This window comes from Schistocerca piceifrons, chromosome 1 (assembly GCF_021461385.2).
Source record: "Schistocerca piceifrons isolate TAMUIC-IGC-003096 chromosome 1, iqSchPice1.1, whole genome shotgun sequence".
Lineage (NCBI taxonomy): Eukaryota > Metazoa > Arthropoda > Insecta > Orthoptera > Acrididae > Schistocerca > Schistocerca piceifrons.
The window spans coordinates 167,034,296-167,054,362 of NC_060138.1; the positions used below are offsets into that span (position 1 = coordinate 167,034,296).

At 45.9% G+C, this 20,067-nt stretch overlaps 1 protein-coding gene and 1 non-coding gene across 6 annotated transcripts in view; one reads left to right on the forward strand and one right to left on the reverse strand.

Annotated features, from left to right (window-relative positions):
* The window catches only part of LOC124784187 (protein yippee-like 2), a 627,503-nt gene that overhangs the window by 143,764 nt on the left and 463,672 nt on the right, over nucleotides 1-20,067 (reverse strand). The window lies entirely within an intron of this gene.
* Trnat-ugu lies at nucleotides 5,211-5,285 on the forward strand. The gene has a single exon. It is a non-coding gene; the product is annotated as a tRNA-Thr (tRNA).

A 20,067-nucleotide genomic window follows, 5' to 3' on the forward strand; every position in this document is an offset into this window, starting at 1 on the left:
GGCGCCACCTCCCCAGTCTTGGAGGGCAGCAACTGTGTTTGGGAGGCGCAAGCGTAGTGTACTGTACTGACGCCTACATCGGACGACGATTTGCAGCATTGGCGTAAGTTTTCAGCGGGCCTCAGCAGCAGCATTCTCCTGAAAACGGCGGACTTTTGGATCGCCGAAATATTGAATGAAGTTGATTTTGGAACCTGGCAGCAATCCCTAGGATGCTTTCAAGTGGAGTAATTGCGCGCGAAAGGCAGGTGCCAGGTTCAAGTCCCGGTAAAGCACGCTGTTGTAACTTTGAAATCTGAATTAAAGAGTGAAAATTCATTCTAGAGCTGTGCACGTTCCAAAGAAAATGCAACGCTACTCTCATTGTAGTCATATGGGAACACCAAACAGTATCACTGTTAACTTTCAAACCTGCGATGGAATTATGAGCCCCTGTCGAGACAAGTAAACCCTATACTAACTTTCAAGACGAGATAAATTGTGAATGACACTAGACCTGGATGGGGTAAGTATATCAGGATACGACACTCGCACCCCGTACAGCAGCAGCCTGAATGTAATTGACGACGTGGTGGTAGCGAGCGCAAGAAGTGCTGCGTTAGGATAAGTGCGTGCGCTACTGACATCACAGCGCGATACCAGACACAAGCGCTGCACAACTGTGTGTCAGAAAAATAGACTTCCTGCCGCCCTGCATGCATCACATTGGTCTCCTTGGAACACAAAGGACCAGGGGTTATTGACAGATTTTAGTAAACAAGTATAGATATGAAGCAAACAAAACTAACAAGCCAGAACCGCGAAAGTGAGAGAAAGAGTGCGGCCACACCTGCCTTCCGCTATTCTCCCATTCAGTTACACAAACGGTACTTCTATTTTTAGTAAGAGTTATTGGAGTATATCTTTTCTCCGGAGATCTAGAACTAAATAGATCATATTGTACAACAAAATAGAAAGAACGAAAGGGCGTGGTCTAGTGTCGTCACGGTGACGAGGTCATCGTAGACGAGGCAACCGTTATTGATAGAGGCAGTGTCTTTATCATGATCTGCTTATCTGGTTTAGGAGAACTAAATCTGGATAGCCATACGGGGAATCAAACCTCGCTCTCCACTATGAATCAAACCTAGCTTTCGGCTGCATCCGAAGCCGATTTAAAAAAAGAACAGAAACTCGCTCACCCGAATGAGGGTCCATTGTCTGGAGCGCTGCAGCACTACGCCTCGCCGTAGTGTAGGGAATGGAAGGGACGGCAATGGGGGGGGGGGGGGGGGGAGAGAGAGAGAGAGAGAGAGAGAGAGAGAGAGGAAGAGATGGGTGGGAGGAGACAGAGAGGTGGAGTGAGAGGGCGTGGAAAAAATATGGCGCTTCGAGAGGAAGTCTAAAGTAAGCCTTCTGCGAAGCAAACAAGATCTTCCCAACAGGCCTTGTGCCAGTGTTTAGCGGAAGGCAACTCAAAGGCTAAGTATGTGAAGCAGCTATTTCTGTCGTTCATCTTAGCCAATAAAATTTCCGCGCGACGCACGTTCGTATAACTTCGGTGAAAAGTAAGCCAAAAAGGTACGAAACTGAATTATTTTAGGGTATAAATTATTCCCATTACTGAGTTATCACGAATATATTGCCGGAAGATGACGACACGGACTGACCTCAATTGCTAGAGCACTGCTTCAGATGGTACGAACCGCTTTGGAGTACTGAGTTTATATGTAACATAAAAATCTCTGATTACAGTCGCTGATATATATGTTGTTCTCGCAGGAACTAACCGTATGTTAACCGACATAGATCGAAAATGTGTTTACGGAAGACATTTATCTGCGTTGTGATGTACATCTATAGACAATGCGTACAAGAAGCAGTTGTCTCACGCGGGCAATCGCTTGTAGGTTGTTATAGTGCCGGTCTGCCGGTTTCTGCCTGAGTTCAATTAATTAGCCACGGAAACGACTGCACCAGTGTGGCCAGCAGAAATAATTGAGTAAACAACGGTCGTCAGCTTAATGTAACTCTACACGTCCTCTGAAAGAGTAACCGTGTCCATTAACCGAAACAGAAGAGCTTTGGGTGGATTGTTACCTACTTGAAGTGTTAGCAATATTGAGACTGTGGACCGATTGCAGCGCTGGAATGTGCTTGCGGGTAGGAACACCCAATATATTATTTTGGCTGGGTATGCAAAAGAATTTGTGGATCGATTCCAGCGCTGGAATATGGGTGGGGGTAGGAACATAGAATATATTAGTTTGGTTGGGTATACAAAAGAACTTATGAACACTGGAGTCCTGGTAAAAACTGCATGTAAATTCGTAATGAATTACAATGCAGAAGTTATAATGATAGATACTCTCAGAAATCCCATGAGTGTGGGAGAATACCAAGGGACAATACTACGCGCCAAGAGTTTAGCCGCATACTACGACGTGGTTTGCCGCGGTGATGATCTCAGTGGCGCAGGAACCCGGCGTCGGAAGCAGAGGCTCATCCATCCATCCATCCATCCATCCATCCACCATCCATCCATCCGCACGATAAGTCTTCTCTATAACACTGTTTCCTACAAGCGGGCTTTTGTTCGGCCCCGAAACCCGTAGGCCGTTTTCTGCGGTTGGCTTCAGAGAATGGCCTGCACTGGCTCCTAGACTGCCAACCCAACCTTTGCTACAGGCACGCTTCTCTCACCGGAAGGGCAGACGTATATGCCTCTGTTAAATCCCTTGATACGGTTGATTTTGCGAGAGCGAGAATATCTCTATATCTTCTTCGAAGAAGCGGTCACTGTACAACATTCCCACCAACACGCATCCATGACCCTGTCATCCGTACGCAGCACGCTGTTCATCTGTCATCTCCATCGCTCATGTCATTGACAGTTTTACAAAATCCACATATATTACGAAAATTGATGTACATACGTATGTAATTATGTTCCACGTCCCCTCCCAAACCACTGTACCCAATTCAAACGAACTTTGAGCACGTATCACTTTCTAGAAATCATCAATATAGTGGTAAGAATCACCTACTTATCAACGGGGTGAGAGTGGGGCTGAAAAAGCAGAGTAGTACACGGGACGCGAATACCAGCACATAAAGCGAGGGAAAAAACTAGTGTTTCAAAATCTCCGTCCGAGTTGTAATTTCTCGTACCTTCCTGATCATTGGGGGCAGTAGAATCGTTCTGCAGTCAGCTTCAAATGCCGGTTCTCTAAATTTTCTCAACAGTTTTCCGGAAAAACAACGCCCGTCTTCCCTTCCGGGATTCCCACTTGAGTCCACGAAGGTTCTCCATAGTATTCAAGTGTTGATCGAAAGTACTGCTAACAAATCTAGCAGCCTCTGAATTTCTTCGCTGTCTTCCTTTAATCCGACCTGGTGGGAATCCCGAACTCTCGACAGTACTAAACAATGCGTCGCACTACTGTTCTATAGGTGGTCTCCTTTACGAGCGAGCTACGTTAACGTACAATTCTCGCAATAAACCGAAGTCGACCATTCGCCGTCTCTACTACTGACCTCACGTGCTCGCTCCACACTGACTTGATGGCTCCACAGGTTGGAGCAGTACTTTAGAATCGGTCGCGCTAGCGTCTTGTAAGCTAATTCCTTTACGCATGGGCTGCGCATTTCACAACCTGTCCAACAGCTTCTCGGTATTATACCTAAACATTTAAAAGACTAAGGTGCTCCAGATATTCATCACTACTCTTGGCAACACATACTGTGGGTTCTCTCTCTTTGTTATTGAAACTGTCTCACATTTACAAAGAATTAGCAAAGGCTTACGCAAACTCATTGCGCGCTTCTTACGGGCAGTGTAACGTTTGGCTTACAAGTGGAAGCTATCATGTGGTAAGTGCAGTGACCCTAAATTGTCTGAGTAGTTCAGTAGTTCGAGCGGCGCCGTCTTATATCTCGCATTGCCCTATTAGTAAGCGCTACGTTCCCGTGGCTACACCTCTACCTCCCGAATTAGAACACCCTCGTTGGGTCTGGCCGTATCCGAGACATACCGGTTCATTCGCCACTACAGAGTCCGATGGAACTACGCCAGAGAACACACACACACACACACACACACACACACACACACACACACACACACACACACACACACAGATACGTGAGCGGACGCCGTGGTGTGTGTGTGTGTGTGTGTGTGTGTGTGTGTGTGTGTGTGTGTGTGTGAGAGAGAGAGAGAGAGAGAGAGAGAGAGAGAGGGGGGGGGGTGGAGGGATAAAAATTAGATTGAACACATACTTTTTAGAAGACATAACTTTCGCCATTGACAGAAGGAGCTATTTATTTTTGCAAAGACAATTTCGGCCTTACGGCCACTATCAAGTGCTGTCCCACAGCGAGCTGTGCTTCAACACTTGTCAAACTTGAAAAATCCTCCGACAGGTACACATGTCATCGTCCTATCTGAGCCTTACTACAATTTTAACATATTTAGTACAAATCCCAAGAAACACCTTTTCTGAAACTTCCTGGCAGATTAAAACTGTGTGCCCGACCGAGACTCGAACTCGGGACCTTTGCCTTTCGCGGGCAAGTGCTCTACCAAAGGTCCCGAGTTCGAGTCTCGGTCGGGCACACAGTTTTAATCTGCCAGGAAGTTTCAAATCAGCGCACACTCCGCTGCAGAGTGAAAGTCTCATTCTGGAAACACCTTTTCTACTATATATGACGGTAGTATCTGTACCCGAAAGAACAGTTACCGTAGACCACCATGCAGCTTTGCTAGAAATGAAACGATAATTTAATTGACACCCTAGCCGCAAACAGGCGTTGATGTACTTCATTGGGGATATGTTGAAAATGTGTGCCCCGACCGGGACTCGAACCCGGGATCTCCTGCTTACATGGCAGACGCGCTATCCATCTGAGCCACCGAGGGCACAGAGGATAGTGCGCCTGCAGGGACTTATCCCTTGCACGCTCCCCGTGAGACCCACATTCCCAACATGTCCACACCACTACATTCGTAGTCCGCCTAATGGATGTTTGCCCATCATACTCATTGCTCGTGGCAGATTAATCTACCAAGTCCCGTACGAGTTCGGGAATAGCGTGTGCGTTCGCACAAGAAGGTCAATGGCCGGGAATCCATATTGTTCCCGAAAGAACAGTTACCGTATATAATTATGCAGCTTTGCTAGAAATGAAGCGTGCAAGGGGTAAGTCACTGCAGACGCACTATCCTCTGTGCCCTCGGTGGCTCAGATGGATAGAGCGTCTGCCATGTAAGCAGGATATCCCGGGTTCGAGTCCCGGTCGGGGCACACATTTTCAACATAACCCCAATGAAGTACATCAATGCCTGTTTGCGGCTAGGGTGTCTAATTATCATTTCACCTCTTCTACTACACTGTTGTAAGTGAACTGACGCGATTGTCACGAAGACACATTCTGCATGTATCTTCGCGTCACGTATTCAAAGCATTTACTATTTATGTTGAAAATACGTGAAATATCTATAATACGGAAATAAACCAGATAAGTCGATGTAGTATCTAGAGCCAGTGCTACGTCGAAAAGTATGTCGCGGTATTGTTGTGATGACGTAAACATCAATTATTGATAGCGTGGGGCATATTAGCATGTTGCACCATATGCCAAATACATTCCACTACTAAATTACTAAAAACCGAGAGAAATTATCTTTATTTCTCGAAGACATGCTGGAACTGCGATAAAAGTTTTCTGCAGTCCCATTCTGTCACCTACTAGGAACATGCATAAACAAGTGATGTGCACACAAAATACTTTTGTATAAAGCATATGCTACATCAGGCGCAGCGAGGTTAGTTTACCCAATGAGCTAAAAAAAAAACAAAAAAAGTAAGTTGGATGGAGCATACACATTATGTGAGTACTGAAGAGGTTAAAGACAGGTTCTGTCAGGTATGAGCTAACTGTGAAGTGAATTTTGTTCCTCCCTGTGACGGAGCTTTAAGGTAGCGCAGCAGGAGGGCCCATGATTTGGGACTGACGCACCACGAAGTCAGAGGTATCTCGTGCAGCAGGGAGTCAGCAGAAGGTAACAGGGAAGGCTGTAACGGGTCCGGCCGCGGCGCTCCCCGCTGTTAAAACATTCCTGACGTGTTTATCGACGCAATTAGGCGCGATCCTCCTGCGAGCCGGAGAAGGGGCGGTGAAGGCGAACGTAGGGGCGGAGGGCGAGGGCGTGTCTGAGCCTACCTTTAAGGGCGCCGCTGGAGGTCTCGCCCTTTACGTCGCATCAGGAGTGAAGGCTTTCTTTCCGGGAAGCCGCGTGTATTGTTCAAGGCCCACTTCGCAGTAAATGGATGTGTGAATACCGTGTACGATGAAAGTGGCTAACGATGAGAGAGGAGCGTTTCCCTCTGCTGGCTAGTGTCGCAGAGGCCCGGACTTCTATTCCCGGGCCCCGCGGGATTAGCCGAGCGGTCTCAGGCGCTGCAGTCGTGGACTGTGCAGCTGGTCCCGGCGGAGGTTCGAGTCCTCCCTCGGGCATGGGTGTGTGTGTTTGCCCTTAGGATAATTTAGGTTAAGTAGTGTGTAAGTTTAGGGACTGATGGGCTTAGCAGTTAAGTCCCATAAGATTCACACACATTTGAACATATTTTTTTCTATTCCTGGCGACCACCTAGAATTTTCCTGTGGTGATATGATCTGGAATGGGATCCTTGAGCCACGAGAGACCGAATCAAAAGCTGCTTTCTTAAATCAGCAGCAAAATCGAACAAAGTCTCCAAAGTTGCCTCTACGCATAAGTCCTGCACCATCCTGGGAGCCACACAAGATTATTTATTTATTTAGCACGTAATTCTGGATAGATGAACATCCACAAACGCTGATATAACTTGAGGTGGACACCAGGAGAGTGTAATAGCGTTACGAGACCGTTTTTGCACGCAAACAGTCGCGTAACGTATGCAAATTCATAACGAAAGACTCAAATGACCGGAATATTTCATTGACGCTGAGCAATATGACAAACAGCAGTACTATTAACAAGTTTGTTTGCGTGGCCATCCTCCGCAGTAAGCATAGAATTAATTGTTTTGTAAATAAAACCGCCTTTTCCTACTGCCACTTCATTTATTTGGATGAATAAATTACGTGGCAGCAGGAAAAGGTGGTTTTATTTACAAAACAAGCACACTACAGCTTGTCGATGATAACGCGAATAGTAAACGGTTGTAAAAACACACTTGACCTCTTAGCAACAAATAATCCTGAGTTAATAACGGGTCTCTGTTGTGTAAGTCCGCTTCCTTGAATCCGCATATTTTTTTACTAGTTCGCAAGTTCTAATGAAACGACCGAACTTGACAAAAAAAAGGGTTCAAATGGCTCTGGGCACTATGGGACTTCACATCTGAGGTCATCAGTCCCCTAGAACTTAGAACTACTTAAACCTAACTAACCTAACGCCATCATACACATCCATGCCCAAGGCAGGATTTGAACCTGCGACCGTAGCAGTCGCGCGGTTCCAGACTGAAGCGCCTAGAACCGCTCGGCCACACCGGCCGACCGAACTTGACACTTTGGCTTTGTAAGCGTTATTCCAATAGGGAGTCTGCGTAGTTCGGAGAGTGACACCGAAAGCGAACTTTCATCTTTATCAGATTGCGCTACGTAGTACGTTACCGAAACCCAGCACAACATAATGCGTTTTTCACGCACATTAACATTTCGCAGTGAAAAATTCCACCTCATGGTTACACATTCACGTGCTTTACGCAGTCATTTGGACAGTCCACAACTATTTTAAGGCATAACCGCTCTGTGGCCTGCCCAGGAACTTGTTGGCGGTCTAGGAGGAACCGCTCTCTAGTAGTACATGCCGCAACCTCAAACAACTGTCACAGTATTTGTCTACAGGCCGCACAGCCCAGTTGGCTAGTAGCCGAGATGTGGGAGTCAACCTGCAGCTCTCGAGTGTTACGCTCCGTAGCTATTGTAGCGTAGACGAAGAGCACCTGCGCAAAAACAGCAAACGTGGTGCGTTCCTGTACATACCCGGGCCAACCGGCGATCATCCTTGTCGATTTCCGTTATTGCTACGTATGTCTGAAGAGTTCTTCACTTCTGGTGCTTTTGTTAACAACACAGCATTTCGAAACACGGCCGCGAAATCGAAAGCGGATTTATCTAATGAAAACAGTTGTTCTGTCACGGAAAAGTTATAACGCCGTGCTTAACTACTGCGATAAAATACAGGTAAGTGAGTGAGTGAAGCGCGACATACGGAATTCTAAGTATTTCTGACTATTTTCGTTATTGTTGCATAATACCAGAGGGTAAATCCAACACCTCCGAAGTTGAAGAATCTGAAGAGGACTAATATTTCCTTTGTTCTCCACTCTTATACTGCCGTTCTTTAAAATAAAAAGAGTGAGGTATAGGAATTGCATGAAAACTGATCGTGTTAAACTTCAACTGGTTCATTTCATTTCTCACTGCAATTTCCCCAACAAAAATAATCTACTCAGTTCGAAACAGCTGTTTACTTTGGGGTAACCAACTTGTTTCTGGAGTTTATTCCCCCTTCCCGCCACACCGTATAAATGTCAACAGACTGAAAGGCATTCGCAATGAAAAGTTACTTCATATCGTATTCAAAAATGTCGTGGCGTCGCTTAAGCCTCACTCACGGACGCGGCCTCAATGCACGCTATATTGGCGCACGAGGTACGCTACACAAGAATTACTCCGACACTCAGCTGGGAAAAAGTTTATTGGCAAACTCGGATTGATTTTCGCTACTACTAGACTATTAATAGTACACTCTATATACACTACTGGCCATTAAAATTGCTACACCACTAAGATGACGTACTACAGACGCGAAATTTAACCGACAGGAAGAAGATGCTCTGATATGCAAATCATTAGCTTTTCAGAGCTTTAACACAAGGTTGACGCCGGTGGCGACACCTACAACGTGCTGACATCAGGAAAGTTTCCAACCGATTTCTCATACACAAACAGCAGTTGACCGGCACTGCCTGGTGAAACGTTGTTGTGATGCCTCGTGTAAGGAGGAGAAATGCGTACCATCACGTTTCCGACTTTGATAAAGGTCGGATTGTACCCTATCGCGATTGCGGTTTATCGTATCGCGACATTGCTGTTCGCGTTGGTCGAGATCCAGTAACTGTTAGCAGAATATGGAATCGGTGGGTTCAGGAGGGTAATACGGAACGCCGTGCTGGATCCTAACGGCCTCGTATCACTAGCAGTCGAGATGACAGGCATCTTATCCGCATGGCTGTAGCGGATAGTGCAGCCACGTCTCGATCCCTGAGTCAACAGATGGGGACGTTTGCAAGACAACAACCATCTGCACAAACATTTCGACGACGTTTGCAGCAGCATGGACTATCAGCTCGGAGACCATGGCTGCGGTTACCCTCGACGCTGCATCACAGACAGGAGCGCTTGCGATGCTGTACTCAACGACGAACCTGGGTGCACGAATGGCGAAAGTCATTTTTTCGGATGAATCCAGGTTCTGTTTACAGCATCATATGGTCGCATCCGTGTCTGGCGATATCGCGGTGAACGGACATTGGCAGCGTGTATTCGTCATCGCCATACTGGCGTATCACCCGGCGTGATGGTACGGGGTGCCATTGGTTACACGTCTCGGTCACCTCTTGTTCGCCTTGACGGCACTTTGAACAGTGGACGTTACATTTCAGATGTGCTACGACCCGTGGCTCTACCCCTCATTCGATCCCGGCCAAACCCTACATTTCAGCACCCGAAAACAAAAGTAACTTATTGGCTTCAGTAAGATCTCGCTGCCAACATCGGCATTGTGTATTAACCAGTACCTCCACTTGGTTAATGACTTTGAAATGAGTCCTCTTCTTACCAAGCACCGCATTTTGCAGGTCCTGTACGGGCCTTTCTGGATACAGAAAATGTTCGACCGCTGCCCTGGCCAGCACATTCTCCAGATCTCTCGCCAATTGAAAACGTCTGGTCAATGGTGGCCGAGCAACTGGCTCGTCACAATACGCCTGTCACTACTCTTGATGAACTGTGGTATGGTGTTGAAGCTGCATGGGCAGTTGTACCTGTACACGCCATCCAAGCTCTGTTTGACTCAATGCCCAGGCGTATGAAGGCCGCTATTACGGCCAGAGGTGGTTGTTCTGGGTACTGATTTCTCAGAATCTATGCACCCAAATTGCGTGAAAATGTAATATGTCAGTTTTAGTATAATATATTTGTCCAATGAATACCCCTTTGTCATCTGCATTTCTTCTTGGTGTAGCAATTTTAATGGCCAGTAGTGTAGTACACTCTATGTAACTGTCTCTAGCTTCGCTTTGAGGACCACCGTACTGAAAAACAAACACCCCTAATATTCAATACACCTATCACCCCTAATATTCAATACACCTATCTTCAACTGGTTTCTTGTAAAGTATGCTGATAAGATACGAGAACAGTTTAAAGACAACATAGAAAATGTCATAAAAATACACTGAACACCCGAAAACAAAAGTAACTTATTGGCTTCAGTAAGATCTCGCTGCCAACATCGGCATTGTGTATTAACCAGTACCTCCACTTGGTTAATGACTTTGAAATGAGTCCTCTTCTTACCAAGCACATACACGATTACTAAACCGCCACACTCGTATAAAAAAATCTGGGAAAATCTGAACATCAACCGTCTCCTGCACACGGAACACATTTCAGAATTCTTGTAGGATTCCCGCATTGAAAAGCAGCTTTGTTACTAGAGAAGGATGACTATCTTCCAACTTCAGGGTCACTAATTCCCGACTCCAAAAATGCTAAAACGTGGAATTTATTCTCAATTGTGCAATCTTTCTGACATTAGCTGCATTAGGTATGACGATATTACCTCCTCGTAACACACTTTACCAACATCGCCTATCCAAGCACGCTTTCAGGACCGACTTCCACACATCACACTTACTAAGACCCCATGGCTCGCAGCTTTACTTCGATTCCTGCTCAGGATCGTAGACAGTATAACATACGGAAGGAAGTCTGGGTTGGTCCTGGAAGCGTTCCTGGATAGCCGAAGCTGCTAACGTGATCACTCACGACAAGCGGGAAATCCTGTTTCTTGTCCTGGTCTGGCACAAATTTTTGCGCGTCACTAGTAGAACATCCTCGTAATAAATACCTTCTGGACAGAAGGGTACCTGATCGCTATCCCTCTCTGTCGTGCCATTACCAGTATTTTCCAAGAATAATAATATAAGACTCTCTTCAAAAATGGTACATGACCTACAAGCGTTCCGAGACGACTGAAAGCTCTTTCGAATGCGACACTGGGAAGACGTTTGAAATTTGATCCTGGACATTGGCACAAAGACGGGCGACCACGAACTTCACGGCAACACCTCTCCTCCCCGATAAATGTTTCCGATTAAATCTGTAGAGCCGTGTAAGTCGCATTAGTTGTCTCGAGCGCCGCACGTCGCATATACAGTGTGGATATTTACTAACAATGAGAGGTCGTCAGCTACAGGATTGACTTTTTGAAACCGTGTATAGTGTGATTTAAGTTAATATCCCAGCTGTCACACCCTGTGACCATTCACCCTGGTAGGCCCATATTTGCGAGTTGAAAAAATAAATAAATAAATAAATTCGAGACTTTGCGTGGTGTTCAGTTGCACTAAAATACCAGTATTATATTGACTGGTTGTGTTTTGTAATGGATAGGATAAGGCCGTGACAGTCAGAAGGTCGTGGGTTCGAATCCGGTCAGATAATTCAATTTTTTTATTTTTGAATTTTTATAGAAATATCTTTGCTCGTTACTTTCATTCATATAATTGGTTTAAATTTAATTTTTTATTTCTGTTCCTTTGTCACGTAATTTTAATCGTCATATCAGCTTCTTCCTTTGCTCTCAGTTTTCATCTTATCATTCTTTTTCCATTTGAAACTCTCTTCTAGGCGCTTCAGTCCGGAACCGTGCTGCTGCTACGGTCGCAGCTTCCAATCCTGCCTCGGGCATGGATGTGTTTGATGCGCTTAGGTTACTTAGGTTTAAGTAGCTCTAAGTTTTAGTGGACTGATGACGTCAGATGTTAAGTACAATAGTGTTTAGAACCATTTGAACCCTTTTTCGCGTGACTTTAATTAATTTTGTGTGTTTATTTCGGTTTAATTTCTTTTACTTTGACATCCTATTTTTACATCTATGTTATTGCAGTCATTATTTCTGTACTTCATTTTTCTTGAATTTTGTTTTACTTATATCTCCTTTCGATTAAATCTTCATCTCAGTTATTTTGTCCAGAGTGCAACCGTAATTTAGCCTATGTTTTAAATGCTTAGACGAGGATTACCACCCAAAAAGGTATTTACATCATGTACCGAAAAATACATTTTCGATCTATTTCGCAGTAAATATAAACAGATTATTTCGTCTTTTGTTTTCAACCGATAGTTCAAAAGCTTCAAAAATTCAAATACAGTAAAAGATAAATATAATTAAATTCAGGTCAAAAAAATTCTAAGTGGAAAAATAATTACATATATGGAAACATGAGACGATGATAAAATGTGACGAAGGAATAGAAATTAAAAAAAATAGATTTAAACCAGTTAATTGAATAATAGTGATGATCAAAATCACTTTGATAAAGATATACCAAGAAAAAAAGTTACAGCACGGGATGAAATTTGAATCTAAGGGGCTCAGCACGAAGGCCGTACCCTAGCTATTGCACCACGCAATCAGTCTACATAATTTTCCTCCTTTAACGGAATTGAGCGCTGCATAAAATTCGGATTTTTTTTCCGTTGATTGCTCGCAAATGAGGGGCCACCAGGGTGAACGGCTGCAGGGTGTGATAGTAGGGGTCTTAACCTACTCACCATGTGGATGGTTTCAGAAAGTCGGTCCCACCCCTGGTGACCTCTACTTGTGAGCGGCCGAGAGTGTGGGACAGGGCGCGACATTAACGTAACTCGGAGGACGGACGAAAGGAGCGTTTCATCGTGTTGGTGCCTGTCTCCGTGGGTGTTCCACGTAGTTTTTCGTTGTTTTGCTAGAGGGGCTGTCGACGAGTTAGTCTGGTCGCTGCAGCTGCTGGCGGGGATCAAGACTTGAGCAACAGGTGTCCGGAGGGTCCCGCCTGCAGATGTGAATAAAGGGAGTGGGCAGCCGACACATTCTTTACGGCAGTCTCAAGTTACGCGGCCGCTATTGCGCCCAAAATAACGCCGCCGTTAAGCGGAGTTCATCTCGGATACTTTCAGCGCTCACTGTCGGGCACCAACCGAGGTGGCGGAGCGGTTGGCATTGTAGTGTATTAATAGGTTTCTCACTGTCGAATACTGGAAGCAGGAGATAACTTTCGGGCTCTTCACGGCAGGAGGTTGAATTCAGATAACGAAATCACCGACTGAAGCTTATCATCCGAATTAGCTACTACAGACGACCAAGGTTTTCTGTGGCGGGACCGTGCGCAATGCCAATGCCGTCCCGTGTAGTGTTCCCGTTCCTGCACTCCGGCACTGCCCACCTCCCACTAGCCGAGTACTGGCCAGGCGGCGTTAAACAGGATTCGGCTGTAGCGTGGACATTTCGTAACAAAATCTTGCATCACATCAATCCCGGCCATGGCGCGAAAGGCGTGGGTCCGAAGGGGGATGGAGAATCGGCCCATCGGAAAGCGATCACTGAATGGTGTTACACTCTCCGTCTAGCTTCGCATCTGGATGCGCAAGAAACATTAAGCCCGGTCCAGCTGCGATCACAGACCAGGATCCTAAAATAAATCCTAAAGGTTTATTAAGTGATGGCTCTGAATAGATTGTTCCGTATTTGGCTGCGTGAACTATGAGCGCGATCTCAAAAGTAATGTCTCCGAATTTATGAGAAACCACTTAAAGATTTTTAAATAAACGTTATTAACATTCTACATCTTTGTTCTTCATGTGTACGTATTTGCAGCCCTCTGCCGCTAGAGGGCTCCCAGCTGTAGCGTGTAACGTGGCGGCGTGTAACGTAACTTCGTTGTTGCGTGAGAAACAGCAAGCTGTAATCGAGTTTCGAGTTCGAAAAGGTCATCCACATACGGAGCACCCCTTCAGCATGGCACAAGCGCTGCGATTTCTGCGACAATCCCGCGCCTGTCATCGATCATCCTCCATACAGTCACACCTCGGGCCACTGATTTGCATCTGTTTCCAAAAGTAAAAAAAAAAATCCTTTGACGGCTTTACTTTGATAGTGTTGCAAGCAGAGGTGAGGTTATGGCTTCGTGAACAATGTAAAACATTCTACTGGTTTCTCGTTGAAAGAAATGTGTTCGTCCCTAGGGTGACTATTTTCAGTCACAAATATGTACACATCAAGAATAAAGATGTAGAATGTTAATAACGTTTTATTAAAAGAACTTCCAGAGTTTTCAAATACAATTTAATCGGAGGCATTACTGTTCGGCACGCCCTCGTATATTTCTTTCCTGTACACGATAGTAAAAGTTGCAGATCTCTAAGAACTTCTATGAAATCCACAAAAGTAACTGACTCTCATTTTTCTTAAATTTCAAAATCTGCTTTAACACTGAAATATACGATCACTTCAATAACACAAAACTACCAACCACATCAGTACAAATTCCGTAAGACATTCGAAGTATATTTTCAAATGAAATTGATACCCAATGGGGTTTTTTCTTCCCTACAGATAAATCCCACACTTGTTGCTTCGCTTGATCTCACTAATGAGATCTGGTGACTGTTGGCCAGGTGAGACGCGACAATTCACCCTCATGGTCACAAACCAATTTCAGGGCGATGCGAGCTGAGTGAACCATGTTTCCCTGGAACACAGCATCACCAGTTGGGTAACAAACACTGTACCATGGGATGGACCTGATCAACGAAAATGGTCACATAAATCTTGGCAATAATGCGACCTTGCAGAGTGACAATGGCGCCCATGAAATACCACGATATGGCTGCCCAATTATCACCGTACCAACGCTATGCTTCACTGTTGAGATGTAAACTCAGGTAGAAGTCGGAAATAGTGTGAAACAAGACTCATCGAACCAAATTATTTTCTTTCATTCCTCCATAGCCCAAATTTTATGGTTTCGGCACCACGTTTTCCTGTCACTTACATTTACACCGTTGCAGCTCGTCCTGCAATTCCTTGTTTCTACGGGTTTCCTTCGTGTTGTTGTTGTGCTGACAGTGTTTGCAAGTTCAACGTTCAGTTCTGCAGTGGTTTCTTCAGCTGTTGTTCTGCCGTTTTTCGTCGTGATCCTCTTGAATAACCGTCCATCACAATCCATCGGCGCACTATTTTGTTCGGGCTGTGATTTAGCTGATGAAGCTTTTTCGCTATACGATATAAATAATCTGTACAGTGCCTACTGAAACAACAAACACTTCGGCTGCCTTGGTTACGTAAACACCCACCATTCGAACACGGACAATCTGCCTGCGTTCCAATTCACTTACCTGCAACACAATGCACCCACAAATACATAGAATACTGTTTTGACTACGACTGACACTTAAAACGTATTAGGGACATTGCAGGGGTGCCGTTTGCCGTCAGATACAACTGCGAAACTTGCAGGTTCGGCTAGCATACGCATTTACACTGAAGCGCCAAATAAACTGGTATAGGAATGCGTATTCAAATACCGAGATACGTAAACAGGCAGAATACAGCACTGCGGTCCGAGATACCTAAACAGGCAGAATACGGCACTGAGGTCGGCAACGCCTATATAAGACAAGTACCCAGCGCAGTTTTTAGATCGGTTAATGCTGCTCCAGTGGCACGTTATCAAGATCTAAGTGAGTTTGAACGTGGTGTTATAGTCGGCGCACCAGCGATGGGGCACAGCATCTCCGAGGAAGCGATGAAGTGCGGATTTTCCTGTGTGGCCGAGCGGTTCTAGGCGCTTCAGTATGGAACCGCGCGACCGCTATGGTCGCAGGTTCGAATACTGTCTCGGGCATTGATGTGTGTAATGTCCTTGGGTTAGTTAGGTTTAAGTAGTGCAAAATCTAGGGGACTGATGACCTAAGATCTTAAGTCCCATAGGGCTCTGAACCATTTGAACCATTTTCTCCCGTGCGACCATTTCACGAGTGTAACATGACCATCAGGAATCCGTTAAAACATCAAATCTCTGACATCGCTGCGGTCGGGAAAAGATCCAGCAAGAACGGAACCAACGTCAACTGAAGACAATCGTTCAACGTGACAGAAGTGCAACCCTTCCACAAATTGCGGCAAAGTTCAATGCTGGGACATCAACAAGCGTTAGCGTGCGAACCATTCAATATACATTATTGAATCGGCTTTCGGAGCCGAAGCTCCACTCGTGTAGCCTTGATGTCTGCACGACACACAGCTTTACGCCTCGCCTAGGCCTGTCAACACCGACTTGGACTGTTGATGAGTGGGAACGTGTTGCCTGTTCGGACGAGTCCCGTTTCAAATTCTGTAGAGCGGATGGACGTCTACGGGGACAGAGACAACCTCATGAATCCACGGACCCTGCATGTCGGCAGGGGACTGTTCAGGCTAACGGAGGCTCCGTAATGGTGCGAGGGCTGTGCAGTTGGAGTGGTACGGGAACCGTGATACGACTCTGACGGGTGATAAGTACATAAAGATCCTGTCTGATCAGCTGCATGCATTCATGTCCATTGTGCATTGGGCAATTCCAACAGGACAATGCGACACCCCACAGGTCCAGAATTGCTGTAGAGCGACTCCAGGAACGCTCTTCTGAGTTTGAACACTTCCGCTGGCCACCAGACTCACCAGACATGAACATTATTGAGCGTATCTGGGATGCCTTGCAACGTGCTGTCCAAAAGAGATCTCCACTCCCTCCTACCCTTACGAATTTATGGACAGCCCTGCAGGATTAATGGTGTCAGTTCCCTCCAGCACCACTTCAAACATTAGTCGAGCCCATGCCACGTCGTGTTGCGGCACTTCTGCGTCCTCGCGGAGGCCCTACACGATATTAGGCAGGTGTACCGTTTTCTTTGGGTCTTCAGTGTATAATCTAGCATTCATTTCCTGCCGTGTTCCAGTATTTTTGGTCCATATCCTACACAAGCCAATGCAAGGGAGTACTGGGAAGTGGTCTGTGAATGTTACCCCTCTTCGTTAGCATTCGCACCAGGTGGCTTTAAACGCTGGGCTGCCTCGCTTGGTTCTTGCGGAACATGAATAGGAGGAGGAGGAGGAGGAGGTGGGAGGGAGGCAGGGGGACGGCTTCCTGTGGGAAATACCCGAGACTGGTGAAGGGTCGGCATTACACGCTGCAGCGGTCTGAGCCGACACTCAGGAGCTAGGCGAGTAGTTCACCTGAGCTGTTACGAGGCGCTCCGGTCCCACGGGTCCCCCGCCGGGACTGCAGATTCCAGACTGCGCAGCCAAGGCCGCCGGCAGGCGCCTACGCCCTCCGCCGTCTCTGCCGCTGTCTCGTGTTCCCCGTTACCGCAGCGGTGCGGCCGCTCACACAAACAGGATGCAAACGCCCTTCCCCTTTGCCGCCGGCTGCGCACAACGCTGGGTATGTTTGCACGTGCTCAGATGAACTGCTCATCCTGTGTATTCTGGCAGCTACCACAGCCAAACTCCACGCGACACCTACTACACACTACATACTGATAGGGACCGATGACCAAGCAGTTTGGTCCCTTCCTCCCCTTTTAAACCAACCAACCATACTCTCATAATCCTCTTCTGTATCAGGAACCCGACTTAAGAATGACTTTCCTCAAAAATCCGAGAAATCAAATTCCTATCGAGGTTCATAAGAAAGCTTTTTATGAACACCCCAAACTACAAGCATCCACATACAACTGTGGTTCTTTGACTGCTCTGGGAGACTGCTCATCGGAGCTACAATATGTGATATATTAGTTCACTTTATTACAAACATGATAAAAATATTCAGTCAGCTTGATACAATCCTTTGCCACAGGAGTGCTTGAGATTTTAATTCTGCCACTGACTATTAAGGCGTCACATAACGCAATAATTAACAAACTCTTCCTTTGAAGAACAATGTTCAACACTTATGAAAGTGTACTTATATCTGAGACTTAGTAACTCTTTAGACCGACTCGATGATGATGACTGCTTCAGCTGAAGTCACGAAATGAGCACGGTGCTTCCAAGTTCGGCTCTATATTGACCTCTGTGTGAGGGCGCTGCTGTGCAGAAAAGGAGAACGTGTGTTATTCAGCCTCTCCCATTCGTTGTCGCCTGTGGTATCGATGCCGACTTTGGTGTACCACCATGTTCTCTGGACGACACCACACAGCTAATCGTCCACATATCTATATGCAGAGCGTCCAAGGAGGAATTGACAGGAACTATCTTTCGAATAAAAAAAAGTCTAATAAACATCGGCTCTAAACTGCATACCTTATGACCTATCAGCACTGCGTCATCTTTCACACTGCCACACAAAACTCTTCTACCGCAGGCTCTTTGCTACCCATATTTTGAGAGGAGGTAGTATGGACCACAAAAAGAAAAAATCGCCAAGTAAACGTGGGGTCCAATGTGCATACCTTAAGGGTTATGACCACTTGCTCAGCCGGCCACTGTGGCCGAGCGGTTCTAGGCGCTTCAGTCCGGAACCGCGCTGCTGCTACGGTCGCAGGTTCGAATCCTGCCTCGGGCATGGATGTGTATGATGTCCTTAGGTTAGTTAGGTTTAAGTAGTTCTAAGTCTAGGGGACTGATGACCTCAGATATTAAGTCCCATTGTGCTTATTAGAACCATTTGAACCACTTGCTCAGTAGAAGAGATGTGTTTCACAGTAGCGAATATGATATACGTGCTTATAGCTATGAACATATATATATATTTAAGAGGTTATGTTTACCACACTCTTTTGTTTCGAATGATCGTTCCTGTCACGTCCCTGGATATTGGCCTTCCTCCTGGGACCCGCTGTATTTGACTTCAGTTCATTCTTGTCAACACTCCCCTCCCCTTCCACCTTTCCCTCTACTTGTCACATTGTCCTGAGAGACTGTTGTCCTCTAAACGGTTATTGTCACTGCCATTTTCAATACTCTCCTCTTTCGTCATTCCTTCTATTTCTGATAATGCTAAACACGGCTTCAGAAGTGCAAAGATAATCGATATTATTGTTACTAGTAACGCCTACTAGTTTTTTTACCTCCTTTCGGGCATCTGTGGAACACTGTGCTCGTGTTTTTGCTGCACTGTTGCCTGCCACTACTGTTTTCCTTAGCTGTAAGGGATATTCGTATCATTTCAACAGCTAAATGGTAATCACTCCCGCCAGTTATTACGTCTTGCCTAATATCAAGTTCTGCAAGATCTTTCCCCAACTGCCTGAACCACAGGGTCCAGTGATTTTACCCTTGTTGGCTACTTTGAAGATCTTAGAGGACAGCCGACTGAGTATGGTGACCACAGAAAGCTAGTCGTCTTCTTCTGATGGCATCGGTGAGAGTTCACGACTAGATTTGTACTATCCTATCTGGCAGGATCGTTGGTCGCACTGCCTTTCGCAGCAAAATTTCCTTTTTGTACTCGAGTACTCTTATTGGGATCTTTCTGGTTATGGATAGGCACTCTGCTCTATGGAGGACTACTGCTCTACATTCTAGAATGAATTTATTTTCAGCCTGCAGTGGAGTGGGCTGTGTTATTAAACTCCCTGGCAGATTAAAGCTTTGTGTCACGGTCCGGCACGCAGTTTTCGTCTTCCAGGATGTTTCATATCAGCATACATTCCGCTGCAGAGCGAAAAATTAGTCCTCGAAACATCCCCCAGGCTGTGGCTACGCTATGTCTCCGCAATAACCTTTCTTCCAGGAGTGCTAGTTCTACAAGTTTCGAAGGAGAACTTCTGCGACGTTTGGAACGTAGGAGGTATACTGGCGGAAGTTAAGCTGTGAGGACGTGCTGTGAGTCGCGCTTGTGTAGCTCAGTCGGCTAGAGACTCTGCCGCGAAGGGCAAAGGTCTCAAGTAACGGTCTCGGCCCAGCTCACAGTTTTGATCTGCCAGGAAGTTTAAGTGTCTTAG